This window comes from Rhipicephalus microplus, chromosome 2 (assembly GCF_043290135.1).
Source record: "Rhipicephalus microplus isolate Deutch F79 chromosome 2, USDA_Rmic, whole genome shotgun sequence".
Classification (NCBI taxonomy): domain Eukaryota; kingdom Metazoa; phylum Arthropoda; class Arachnida; order Ixodida; family Ixodidae; genus Rhipicephalus; species Rhipicephalus microplus.
Genome location: NC_134701.1, coordinates 228,158,467 through 228,172,006, shown reverse-complemented (window position 1 = coordinate 228,172,006; position 13,540 = coordinate 228,158,467). Strand labels below are relative to the sequence as shown.

The 13,540-nt window shown below is 45.9% G+C and overlaps 1 protein-coding gene across 2 annotated transcripts in view; it reads right to left on the bottom strand.

The window, feature by feature from the left end:
- Positions 1-7,063, bottom strand: part of LOC119170328 (LIM domain transcription factor LMO4.2) — a 108,107-nt gene extending 101,044 nt beyond the window's left edge. For both annotated transcript variants that reach the window (XM_075876892.1, XM_037421468.2), the window contains exon 1: positions 6,581-7,063. The gene's annotated coding sequence lies outside the window, so the exon portion shown is untranslated. The remainder of the gene's footprint in view (positions 1-6,580) is intronic.
- Between the last annotated feature and the right edge of the window lie 6,477 nt (positions 7,064-13,540).

Sequence of the window (13,540 nt, the reverse complement as noted above, 5' to 3'; positions counted from 1 at the left end):
CGAGTGCACTATTAGTAGTGATGGTTCCAGGCAATACGTATTCGTAATAGCAGAGAAAACCAGGGAAATGTCGTAGGGGTAGCAAACAACAGGGAGGTTAGTCAGGAAAGAACATCAGGAACTAAGGATCAACAATGCAAGACAGCCTGAAGACTCTATCTCTTACAATAAACTTCACCAGACTCACGTTTAAAGTGTCACAAATAAAAGTATATGATAGTGTGTTCAAGGGGGCTGGTTGCTGCATGAAAGGAACACTGTAGAGGTCACAGTCCAGCTAGTCTGGATTATTGAAGCAGCACATCACAGCGCTCTGTATAGCGCGTCCTGTCATCTTATAATCTTCTTAAGAAACCAAGTTCATCCAATGCATTATAAACGTACGAAGTACCATTAGTACTCCTCACTAACTGTAGCTATAGCTGTGTAACTCAAAAAGAATTCGTGCAGATTCGCCAGCCAATCATCAAGTGATGTCATGAGCCAAACTGTATGTAGCAATTGCATACATAGCGGCAGTAATGCGCCGAGTAATGTGCCTTGTTTCTGGTTCTCTTCATTCATGGTGCCCTTTGGCGAATCGCTTTTAAACTGACACAGATGCAGCACTCGAGTAAAACGCGGCAAACGCTTCTGCTGGACACACAGTCAAACAGTCCATGTTTGTACAACGTTCCGTGGCTCAGACATGGAGCTTTTTTTTTTTTACTGCAGCCTTCTAAAACTCACGTAACTTCAAGGAACAAGGAAAAAAAAAAACGAAATTGTGTCCATGATGGCGGTTCAGGGCGGAGTTGCATAACCTCGCTGGAGCGCGCTAACCCCGCATAAAGCTTTCGAGCCTTCTTCATACCTGCAGGCCTTCGTGCGAGTCGAGGGCTCCGTCTCGGCCTCCCCTTACGCGTGAATTAGTTCCATTTCACGCTTACAGACCCATTTCACAGAGGCCGAACCGCGCTTGAGGACTGCGCCGCACGAGATCACAAATGCGCCGAGAAAGAAACGTGCCTGCCGACGGGCGAGTTCCGCTACACAGGTGAGAAGAAGGGAACGCGCGAACTACTATAAGCCCGGCAATGCAGCGCTCCGGGGCGTGCGGAATCGTAGCCGGGCTTCCAGCCACTTAGCGAAGCGAGAAACGTTTCTACAGACGTGCATCGCAGACGCGGCATTTCCTAGAGCTCGCCTACACTTTAAGAGCTCTCTGGAATGTTTCTTTCGGCCCGGTCGTGACCGGGAGCTCCGCTTCGGCCGCGTGCTTTGGAGTTGGAACTGAAATGAAGCGTTATGCGTGGTTTGAACTAAAGCGCAGGTCACTCGTATAGTATATGTACGCTTGAAAACTGAGCGATAACTACTTTAGGTGTTTTACGGCCCGTTGAGCTAGCGCTAAGTTAACCGATGTGGAGGTGAAGTTCCTTTTTGAAATACGTGTGCGATAATTGTGCGCTAATCATGCTTAGTATGTATTTGTTCGCCTAAATCATAAAGGAAACGCACTGAGACTTGACGAGATACCTCAAACAATTAGCTGTATTGCGAGTATCTTTTTTTCTATACAGTATTCTTGAGCTCAGTCACCAATTGTGACTGCATATATGTCCGGATGTAAGGTTTCACACGCGTCACATAACTTTGGGCGCGTGCATGCTATCTTGATGTTTCGAGATGTTTTGGTCGTATCCTTAAAGAAGGAAGCAAGCAAAGAGAGGAACACGAGACAAAACGCAGTAATTACGCATGCTAGATATAAAACGTCCTATTATATTTCACAAGGTCGCTTGAAGGATGCAAAAACTTTTAATCTATAGTTAAGCTTTCAGGCAAAATAAAACGCAGTAAGAACACATGCTAAATATGAAACTTCCTGTTATATTTCGCAAGGTCGCTTGACGGACGCAAAATATTTTGATCTATAGATAAGCTTTCAGGCGAATCTTGATTTCGGTGTACATCTGCCCTTGAACCTCAATTCTTAGCATCATTACACGTGTTCTAGAGGGTGTATCTTGAGTATGAATCGAAGCAGCCTTTGGCGGCACGAGTTGGCCTCAGAGCCCGTCAACGAAAGCGCGCTCAAGATTTGATACCTCTACCTATATACTTTGACACTGTTGCTGTAATCGTCCACTGTCGTGCTATTTTACAGCGTTCTTTTTATGCAGCAACTGTATATAAGTCATGTGGAGAAAGAGAGAGAAACGAATGAAGCAATGACACGGTGATTCACCGGAAAAGAAAGTTCTGGTTTGCTACCTTACACTAGATCAAGGGAGAAAAAAATGACGTGGGTGGTCGTAAAACATGAGTGCAAAAATATCACAGGAGCTGAAAGGCAGGACATTCATAATTCCTCTTATATGTTCCTGCCACGTAACGCGGTGTCGTTTCCTCTAAACAGGCCATTTTCAGAGCATGCACAGAATCCTGGAATGCCCACATAAGAAGTCGTCGCACCAGAAAGCCACGTAAGCCACTTGTGAAAGAAACTCCCACGATTCGCTTTCGTTCCAGCGTTTTGTTTTTTTTTTTCGGGGGGGGGGGGGGGGGGGCTTATCAATGTACCGACTGGAAGCCACCCTTATAATATGACAAAACACTCGTTACGGGTACACTCGTTAATCGATGTCACTGTCGTAGTGCATGCATTATTTAGGTTATTGCTCGACAGCTGCTCTGATGCAAAGTAAGTCTATTCAGGCAGTTGAGTACTGTGGCTCGGCATGTATCACTATGACGGTGATAGTGACCGGGCAAGCCTTTGAGGACGAACTAAACTTCCTCTCACATGTAATAAAAGTCCCCACTGGGCGCACACTGACCACTTTCTCAGCTTAGCCTTCCCACCTACAGATGGCTTGCTGAGTAGCCACTCAAGCGGCCACGTTTGAGGACCAACGTGGCGGGAGACGAACTTTATGATGTTACGCTTGCATTAACAGCACAACGCCTGTTTGCTCCTTCATTGTGCATGCATAGAGGCCTAATAATGCTCCAACGAATTCGTTGCCACACTGAAGCAGGTTGATCACAATGTCATTACACTGCCTTGACGCCATCTAAGCCGCTATGTGGAGACATGTATTGCACCCATGACGCCAAACGAAGGCTATCAATTCAGTAGTGAAGGCTTATATGTAAATTTAACTGCCTAGTGCTCTAAAGAAGTGGGGCGAATCACCTGTTCATATCAGGATTCATATCTGCCGTAACTTCGTTCTTTCTAGTATAGCTGCTTCTCAACATAGTCAATTCTATAGGCATACTTCTGAATGACGCTCACATGCTTTTTAGCCATACCAATCATGCACTCTTACAGGCATGCACATTCTAGTTGTCGCGTCGCATTAACACCTCTATATATCGATTACCGAAGCAATATTGTGACATTTCAAATCCAAATACGCCTTACAAGGCTTATGATGGCATATCTTGAATCAATGTCAACAGTAGTTTTCTAATGCATGTTTATTTCAAAAGTGTTTCTTAACCGTCAACTAGAAATGATCGAAATTTGAGATACCCGGAAATGCGTAGCGTAAGGAAAAGCTAAACTTCCGGCTTGTTTTTGCATCTCATTGTTCGAACACTCACTTACTGTGTATGCGGACAGACACAAGGCAAAGGCGGGGAGGTTAGCAAGACTGAGCCAGGTTGACTACCCTGCCCTGAGGCTAGGAGCGACCAAGATGTTTGAAGATCAAAAGGTTTACAAGTGTATTCGATGGAAACGCAAATCATAGGCGCATGTGAAATGAAGCATGTGCTACAAAGAACACATGAATCATTGGAAGTGCGTACCATTGAATACAAAAGTGAAGCATTAAAAAATGCCAAGGGATAAGAACGCACAAAAAAAAACAGTGGTGTCTCACTGCATATTTGCGCATGGTATTCGCGGTTGCACGAGTTTGTTTCACCTCGTATTACCTGACAACGTGGTAGTCCGCGCTGGATTGCATATTCGCAAGGACGAGTGCACTAATATAGTGCGCTGAATCTATATACATTGCAAACAATAAGCTAAAAATCCGTCTTTTTCATTTTACTTCGCTGCCCTCTAGAATTTCGGTAGGGTTCGGTATGGGCCGGGAGAAATGGCATTGCTAGAACGAACGCCTCCGAGACCGGGAGTCGTTTCGCACCTCTTCCGCTATAGGGAAGGCCGCATGCGTCACAGCGTCGTAGAAAAGGCGGATTCCTTACATTGATCTTCGATAAGTACATACTTTATACCAATGAAGACTGAACAGCTATTGATATGCTCATTAAGATGCAGAAGCATCTTATGTTTCGTCTAACGCCTCTCTTTGCCTTATTTGCCTGTTTTCATTGTGATAGCAATTATATGGACATTCTCGGCTGGATTTTGCCGTCGCTGTCGGCGTCGCCGCCACTAATCGTATATGCATACATATCTACATATATAAAAAAAGCAAAAAACTATTTCAGAAAAACCCTCTGGCACGCAGAATCGACCGTGGGACCTCTGAGGTGTGAGTGCTAGGCGTTAACCACAGAGCCACGAAGGAGCACCTCCTTCAATATTATTTACCACTTACCGCTGATGACGCGCATCTCGGGGAGAACTATTGTGTTTCAGAATTACCAGCAAGATGGCGCAATGAGCGCGCGTTACCACATCGTCACGACATGGCAGCGCACGCTCTCATCTTCCACGCGTACTTTGCCCCGCGGAGAAAGGATAGGGTGAGCGCTAACGCGCGCGCTTATCTCGCAGTGGGGACAATCGTGCGCCTTGGCTGGTCTTAGGCTTTCATCGGAATGATTCTGTTGTAGTGACCAGGCGCACAAAGGTAACTGCAATCGTTGCACAGTCTTCATTTGCGAAAAGGGTGCGCTTTTCAGACACAGCGTAGTTACAACTGCCACGCTTATTCGCGTTCATATGTACCTGTGCGAACGTTTCGTGCGTCATTGCGTGAAAAACGCGAGGCACGTTAAGATCTGCTTGCGATTCTGCACATGACCTTCCATGTTGTTGCTATCGCGTTCATTGCTTCGCCTTCGCCTTTGCGGCAAAGCTGCGACTTCTTTATTTGTGTGTGTGTGTGTGTGTGTGTGCGTGTGTGTGTGTGTGAGAGAGAGAGAGAGCACAAGTGTTATCACACGTCATGCGTGGTTTCCCCAAAGCCATCACACGGTTACTAAAAAGCAAAACTCTCATCATCCTCTGTCCAATCCTAACTACATATTTTTTTACATAGCCCATTTATCTTTCTATCCTCTTTCACTTCTCCAGGGCAGGGTAACAAACCAGAAATTTGCTTCTGGTTAACCTCCCTGTCTTTGACTTACCCGTTCTCTATCTTTCTCTCTCTCTTTTAACTTTCTAACCTTTACTTTTTGAATACAGTGGTCTAAGGCAATAAAACGGTATGATGGACCTCGTTGTGCCCCAGGCCGACGTCCTCTTGTAAACCCACGTGCGACTGTTGGCGAGCGGAAGTGCGAATCCTCTATCACAGTTCGCTGAAGAGAGTCCGGCGCTCTCTGTGGCGTAAACAGGTTGTCAGCGTCATTTTTACAGCGCACTTGACAGCTAGGACCACACGTGAAGTCGTTACATGTTTCAAAAAAAGGAAAAAAAAAGTATAGACCCGCACGTTGCCTTCGCACGCAACGAGCACTTTCGCTCTTTCAGCTTGTCCGTTTAACTGTCACTTTTTTATGCACGGTGGAAGCAGATAGCGGCGGCCTTCCCGACGCGTTCTTCCTCTTTTGCTGACACAAATTGCGTTAGGGCTTTGTTCTGTTATTGTTTTGCTTTCATCTCGCAAAGGCTTCTTCCTTGAAACCACGCGATAAATAACGTCACGCAGGTAAGGCTTGCACTGAATCATGCGCATTACGACCGCGACCTCAGTCAAAAATCCTGGGCTCAACGCCTACGTTGTGGTGAAGCCACATGGCAATAACAACTCATATAATACATCCGGAGTGTTATTTCACTTTACCAGTTACTGCGAGAAAACGCCAACGAGGCTGTTTCAAGTGGTTTTATTGTTATTTTACTATTTTCTTTTCTGAGCAAAACCATCGCAATGAAGATATTTCTATGTAGTTTGCAATGCACACGCGCCGCTTCGATGCGTAATTATCGTGACGATGTAAGTCGTGAAAACCCCATTTGCTATTTTTTTATTCGACAGTTCTAATATATAGGCATGCACGTTATAAGAGATGCTGTAACAAAAAACGAAATAGACAACCCGTCGTTGGCAAGCACTTTGTTAATTACGGTTGCACTAATGGCTTGCGCCACTGCGGTCCTATTAAGTGCTAAAACAAGGGCTGTGCGAACACGGTCATGCGGTTCTGGTTGCGTAATTATGCATCGCCGCCGCCGACGGTCTCCCGTGTCGGAGAGAAGGGAGACCAATGCACGCGGCGTGCGCTTCATTACGCGATCAAATGCTTACGTCAGCTAAATGCGTTTCCTTACGAAATTAACAGCCCCGGATGGTACCGTGTCGATTACGCGAAAGCGGCTCATCTACCGCGGGACGTTCGCATCTCGCGAGGTGACAAGGTGCAGCAACGCGGGTAGATCACTCACCCGAAGTGATGAAGCTTGAAGAAGCAGGCAGTGTTCCCGGAGGCGTCTGCACTTGATTGTCACGGACTGCGACAGTACGATTAGTTCCCCGCACGATGCACTTCAAGTTGTCAACTTGGCTCTCCTGGCACGCAGGGTTCAGAACACACACTCCGTCCCGGTGCCCTTTCAAATCCGGCACACGGCCAACGCGCTTGAGCTGTCAACGAACGTGCACGTTGCTGCGGGGAAATCGAAACCAGACGGCGTCCGTATGTGACTGCGACTATAGCGTTTCGATGAGCGATTCAGAACACTCAAGTCGAATCGCATGGAGGTCCGGCTGAGCACACCATGGTGGTTACCGCCTCCTCTCGCTGTCACAGCACAGGTGACGAACAGGCGCGCGAATGAGTGCGGCGCCGCCGAAATCCTCGGGTACGAGGTGGTCGCAGACGTAGCGTCTGCTGGCGAGCTTCGAGCGCGACTGGGGGGCGCGCCGGGGAGCGTTTTTCGAGCCGCGCGGGGGGAAAGGCGACGCGAGAACGCGCGCCACCGCCGCTGCCGGAAGTGACGGAATGGTGTGACGAAGATCCGGTTGTGCGTCAGGGAAAGGGCAGCGTAGCACGAGTACGAGGAGGCGGTGGAGCAGAAGCTCGCCCTGCCGTGCAAGTGAATCGGTCGGATCATTCAACGGTGGTGAAGGCGAGAGAAGGGGGACGCGTTAGTTTCGAGGGATGGAGAGGGACGCGTGGAGCCGCGACTTAACGCACGCCTCCCGCAATCAACATAAGAGGTTGGCGCTTTGTAGTTGGCTGGGGCTTTTATGGCGGGAGCTGTCTTTTTTTATTGCCATCTACGCTATCTTTCCTTTTTTATTTGTCCCTCAGTCCCTCTCTCTCTTACCTAAATAACATTCCTCTTGCTTCGCTTCGTGATTTTGAGTTATCTTTATTGTGTTTCAAAATGAAGAGTAGATGTGGTAGTAGCGGCACATTTCTGCCGCAAGTAAGTTGGCAAGCCTAAATAGAAGTAATTAATAATGGTGCTTGTTTCGACTTCACTTCTCGTATCTCATGTAGACTGCTATATGTTGAGAATCTGTGTACTGAAAGAACGTCTGGTCATTTCTCGACGTAATTTTTTTCTCTAAATGTTACATACTGGTAGTGCGGATCAACTAAGCTATTTCTACTCCGAATAAAAAAAATAGAGAGAGAGAATGTGTGTCTAGAAAATTCTCCTGGTACTCTCTAGATTCGCACACGCTATTCGAACTTTGCATGTAATGTTAACTGGTTCTGTAAGTGGCTGCTCTTATAGATATATAAAATCTTTTCAAGCCTAAACTCTATTTACGTGCACACATTCACTCAAGCAGGTGGGCGTTCTTTACACGAGATCATTTATGTCCCATCTATTTACTCTTTCTCTCTAACCACTGAAGAAGCAAGGTAATTTACATAACCGACGTTTTTTTTTTATTCTATGAAATGTTCAACGCACACATACAATCATACATTTCTCAATATAAGCCAGGTAAAATCACTTGCTACTTCGTCAAGCAGTTGTCATTTTATAGGCTTTGCATTTATAGTTTATCTCTTTAATAATTGCTTTATGAAGCGGACTAATTGTCTTTCATAAGCTGCCTCACTACTGCGTTAAGACAGATACAAATGGGTTTCCGACATGTGGAAATTCAGTGCTTGAAACTAACAGCCCAAATTGTGTTGACTTTTTGTTGTATTTAATGTGCTAATGTATACGCAGAGTTTCTTGTTGTACATTCTTGTATTTTTTGCATTACCCCTGACAGTATGTCGTTTGCCTGAACCGTTATCTTGACACGTTATCTTAGTCTTGACACGTTGCGTGACTTGCTTTGTTACACATGGTACGTTCATTTTATCCGTTGCCATTGGCAGGATTGGCGTTGCCCATGGTAACAAACGCTTGAGAGAAAATACTGACACCTTTATAATGGTCGTATTGATATCGCTTTTGTCATTCACGAAAATACAAAGTACACAATGTATATTCTGTTTGTATATCGCATTCTAGTTCTAGGAATATTAGATATAATAGCGGCCATAACGTAAACCTTTGGGTAGCTTACAGATATAAGTGTATGTATACAATCCATTGCGCAAGTTTAGTTACCTTATTCATAATGATCATGCCGACAAGTGCCAATCTGAACCACCCAGACGCCTTTCTAACAGTTGCGCTCGCAACGATGACGATTATTCTAGCGCGAGAATAAAACAATGACACAGAGACAAGAATTACACAAAATACACGAGTCTCTGTGTCGTCGTTTTGTTCTCGCGCTATAACTATCGTCATGCCATACCAACTAGCCCAAGCTGCCACACTTCTAAATTGCGCTCAATTTTGAAATCCTCTGTAAAGCTGTTTTTGCTGTTTGGCCTAGTTGTTGTGCTAAAGTGCCAACTCAAAAACACCCCACTGGTGATGAGGGAATAAGAGAAGGCGGAAATGTTCAGCAGAGAGAAGTCTTGTTGGCCACCTCTCTCTGAGATAAAATAATGTAAAAATAGAAATATGAGAGGAGAGAGAGCGGCGAAGAAAGATTGGGGTGAATTCTCTCATGCGAATGGGAAGCCCTACGCTGTGATGCTATACCACATTTATCAGTAATGTAAAGCAGAGCTGTAGTAACTGCGACTTGTTGAAACAGTTTTTTTTCCTTCAACTCCTTTCTCGACCTTCTTAGCCTCAAAACACATTTGGACAACCGCACCAATAGTTTGGATAGAAGGCGTTAAATACAACATGGAAATAAATCTGCATTTCCGCCGTAATGCTGTGCCTTCATTAAAAAGGACAACAAAGGGGCAATGCCTGCGTGTGTAACTTCTCGACATTGCAGTGGGTGGTCCTATCAGTACATCGTTCCAGCTGTCTTATACCAGTTGGAGCTGATCCTTCAAATCAGGGATGGACTATGCTGTCTACCACTGTCGTATGATGTCGTGTTTACAGGCGTGAATTCTGCTGTGTACTCGGGCGTCCATGCCCGTACCACGCCAGTGATCAAGCGGTAATCCGCTTGGTATCGTGTTTCCTGGCAATGAAGGTGAGCAAGTTGGAGGCAACACGTCGCCGTTGTTCATGCGGTAAGCACAGCCGTGCAACCTTTATGCGAGGTCTGCAATCACGGCATGGCAGTAATACGCATGTAGACGACGACTTATTTGATGAAGGCACTCTGGAATAAGCAGTGTGGAAGGCTTCGCATTTTTACACCGTCTGGTGTTTTTTGCCGTTCAAATAAAAGCGCACAGGCCTCGACCATTTTGCCTTCATCTAAATGCAGCCGCCGCAGCCGGTATTCAGCTTGTAGTCCTTGATGACTCAGCAAATTCTTCTCGTTTAACAGTGAATTGGTAGTTTTTTCATTATTACGTCGCATTTTTTTGTTATTCTGAGAAATTCGCCTTCGCATAGAACGCGGAATCTTTGTTGTATTGCAGTGATCTTACAGTGCCTCCTTTTTTTTCTGTTATGAACATTGGCTGGAATCACGGCGAGAAGTAGTCACGAATAAGCGCAGCAATCTTCCCAGTTCTGCAACATTTCCCGGTACAACCATTACTTGAGTGTGTTACACCCGTTCGAGCATTGACGTGTTTTATTAGTGACATTCTTGCTTTATTTACGTTTGTAAAACACATGTTTTTCGGTCTGGGTGGCTAAGCCTTCTCCCGGAAAATTGGGAACCGAATATTTAGATTTCGAAAAAAAAAAAAGATGATTTCAATCGAATAACTAAAATAAAGTGTACTACAAGCGTAGTGTACGACGTGTTTCAAAGTGTACGACATGCTTCAAAAGTATCACAATTAGAAACGGATATGTGCGACGGCATTTGGGCACACCCTACTGCTCACCACTGTGGTAGTGCAACAAGGGGTTTGAAAAGGAAGTGAGCAGTGAGGAGGGGATATGTGTGGGTATTCACGAAATGGGTTTCGAGCGCGTGTATCCTCGATCCGAAGGTGTGCGTCCTAACCACTCTGGTCTCCAGACACGCTGCCAGAGCGTAGAAGCCTTGTAGAGTATGGTGGGGCGAGTGCGTGTGAAAGGGAAGTGTGCACGAGGAGGAAAGATGAGATTATGAGGAGGAAGGAAATGAGTAGGGAGAGGCTAAAGCATAGCTAGAAAATAACGAGATAGAGAGAGAGGTAAGGGTAACTGACAGGATTCCCAGAGAAGGCAAGCGGGTTAGGGGAACGAAGAAAGTTAGGCCTTTGTCTTGCAGTGAACGTAGTCAAGATGATGATTATGATGATGGTGGTGGTGGTGGTGATGATGGTGATGATGATGATTAATGACCAAGGAGGAAGCCGTGCGTCTCGAAGCTGGACGTGTCGGTCGACGGGCCCATGTTTCGCTGGGCGAAGCTTCACGCGGCTTTGTGCAGACTGATCGGAATTATCTTTATTGCTTATTTATCCATTCTCATTATACACCTGCACGAGTTATTGGTATTATGTGAGAAAGAGGTGCTTACGCAATCAATCAATTGGGCGTTTCATGGCTTTCATGTTGGGACAGTCCCCGTGGGCTTCTGTGTGACTCTGTTGTTGGCCTAAGCTATTGAGGCTTTATTCTATATTGTTACTCTGAAACCTCGAGACACGATACTTCTCAGTATATCACCTAGCTTTAGAATACGAAAGTTATCGCGAGCTTTCATAGAAGAAAACAGTGTTGCGCAAGAGCAAGGATCTCATTCTAATTGCGTTTTGCTTTGAATTACGTCAGCGTGCTGAGCTGCGTTCCACCTTTGTTATCATCTGCATTGATCGGTGCAATGAGGTGGATGATTAAAAACGAAGCAAGGTAATTGTCGCATTATGCCAGTCAAAAAATATCAAAGCGCAGTGGTGCGGTAAGCAGCTATACTAATTGGCAGCATTCTCGAGACAAAAGACCAAAGCAGTCTAAAAAAATCCATGAAGCACTTACAATTAGAGAAAGAAATAAACGTTTATTTCTCAAAACACTATAGTGAGTGACGCCAAGAGTTCCTCAATTCAGAAGCCCTTTGGCTTAACTGCCACCATGGCCATGGCAAAGAGTTGTTGTTAGTCTTCCAGCACCATGAGGGCGAGCTTGGCCTCCCACGTTCCGACCAGGCAGCCATTGTTCGCATGCGGTTCTTCGTTCACGGTTATTTCTGCTTGCGTTTCCCGTTTTACACGCAATGGGATTTTGCGGGAGCAAGTGCTTGCGGTGAGATACATTTTGTCGACTTACACGAATAAACGTAGAATCACTTGTAAAAGCTACATTTTATCGGGTTCCTATTGCCCCGAACTTGGGTGAGCTAAGTAGTTTGTCAATGAAGCGAAATGTCTGACTAGTGTAGACTTGCTTGTTTAGACTTACGTAGTGCCACGCCGCGGTGGTTTAGTGGCTAAGGTACTCGGCTGCTGACCCGCAGGTCGCGGGATCGAATTCCGGCTGCGGCGGCTGCATTTCCGATGGAGGCGGAAATGTTGTAGGCCCGTGTGCTCAGATTTGGGTGCACGGTAAAGAACTCCAGGTGGTCGAAATTTCCGGAGCCCTCCACTACGGCGTCTCTCATAATCATATAGTGGTTTTGGGACGTTAAACCTCACATATCAATCAAGACTTACGTAATGGAGGCCTCTCTAATATTTAGTCGAATGCCCATCAAGACCTGTAAAACAGTCTCTTATCAGTGGCTGCCATCGTACAAGTGATAAGAAATACCTGGGCATAGAATGCTAGTTAAGCCAATATTTCTGCTACATGACTTATCCTCTTCAAGCCCTCTATCGGCTATCCCTGTAAAAAAAATTTTCTGTTCCTTCGAGACTTCACCTTTTCTAAAACTACTGTTTATAAGTGAACAAGAACTAATGTATATTTGCTCTGTATGGACATTATCATCGTCATAAGTTGAACTTCTAACTTGGCTCACAGTGAAGCACATGTGGCGTTCTTCTACTTGCGTCTTGGCCGAAAGCTCTGTAACAGGCTTTGAGGGAAGAAAGGTTGGTGGAAGTTTACAAGGAAGGGGGCTGTCTCGGTTGTTTCTGTTGTCAGCCTGACTTTAAGTAACCTCCGTGGCAGTTCCTTCCTAAGAGGCTTCAAGGTCTCCGAGTCGCACTCAGGCCCGAAGATACAGCGTGCACTACCGAGATGCTCAATCCGCTGGAAGAGCAATGTGCTCCAGACTTGAAACTCGGCTTCTTACGGTAGGCCACTCTGCGCATTTCGATTCTCGCTGTCTTTCCATGCTGCCACTTTGTCTCGGGCACCCTTCAACTGCCTTGTTGTTGTTCTCTTTGCACCAGTGTGTACTTTTTATTCTATATCTTGTCTTCATTTCGGCGCCTTTCTTTCCCGTCCACTGCTACCTCGCGGCGTTACTTTCTTCCGAGTGGGGGCGGCAACGCGAGGGTCCGCGTCTTTCGTCTTCCCGACGGCGCCAAAAACCTGAGTCCACTCTTTGAAGCCTACTTTGAGCAAATGCAGCCTTCGTGCCGAGAGAGGCGTCACCATCACGAGAACAAAAAAAATAAATAAAAAAGAACGGGGTGAAGTTCGTATTAAGAAAGAAGGGGACAACAACATCGTAAAAGCAAATTCGAATTGAAAAAATGAGAGGCCAAACAGCCACACGAAGCTAAGCAGAGGAAAAGAGAGAGAGGCAGCGAAAAAACACGAAGTAAGACAAGGTGCACCAGTTTATAGAGGCCCCGGACCAAAAAGTCCATTACGGCCACTCGGATTTCGTCGTCACAAAAGAGCGCAAAGAACAGCACGCATCCCGAGGCAGCCGGGCTTCTCTCGCTACAGCTACTGGGGGCCTCTTCCTTCCTTCCCCTACTAAGATGGCTTCCATTAACTTGTCGTCCGTCGTCACCTCCCCTCTCACTACTCTCACTACACAAGCGTTCCTCGTCTTTTTTTTTCCTT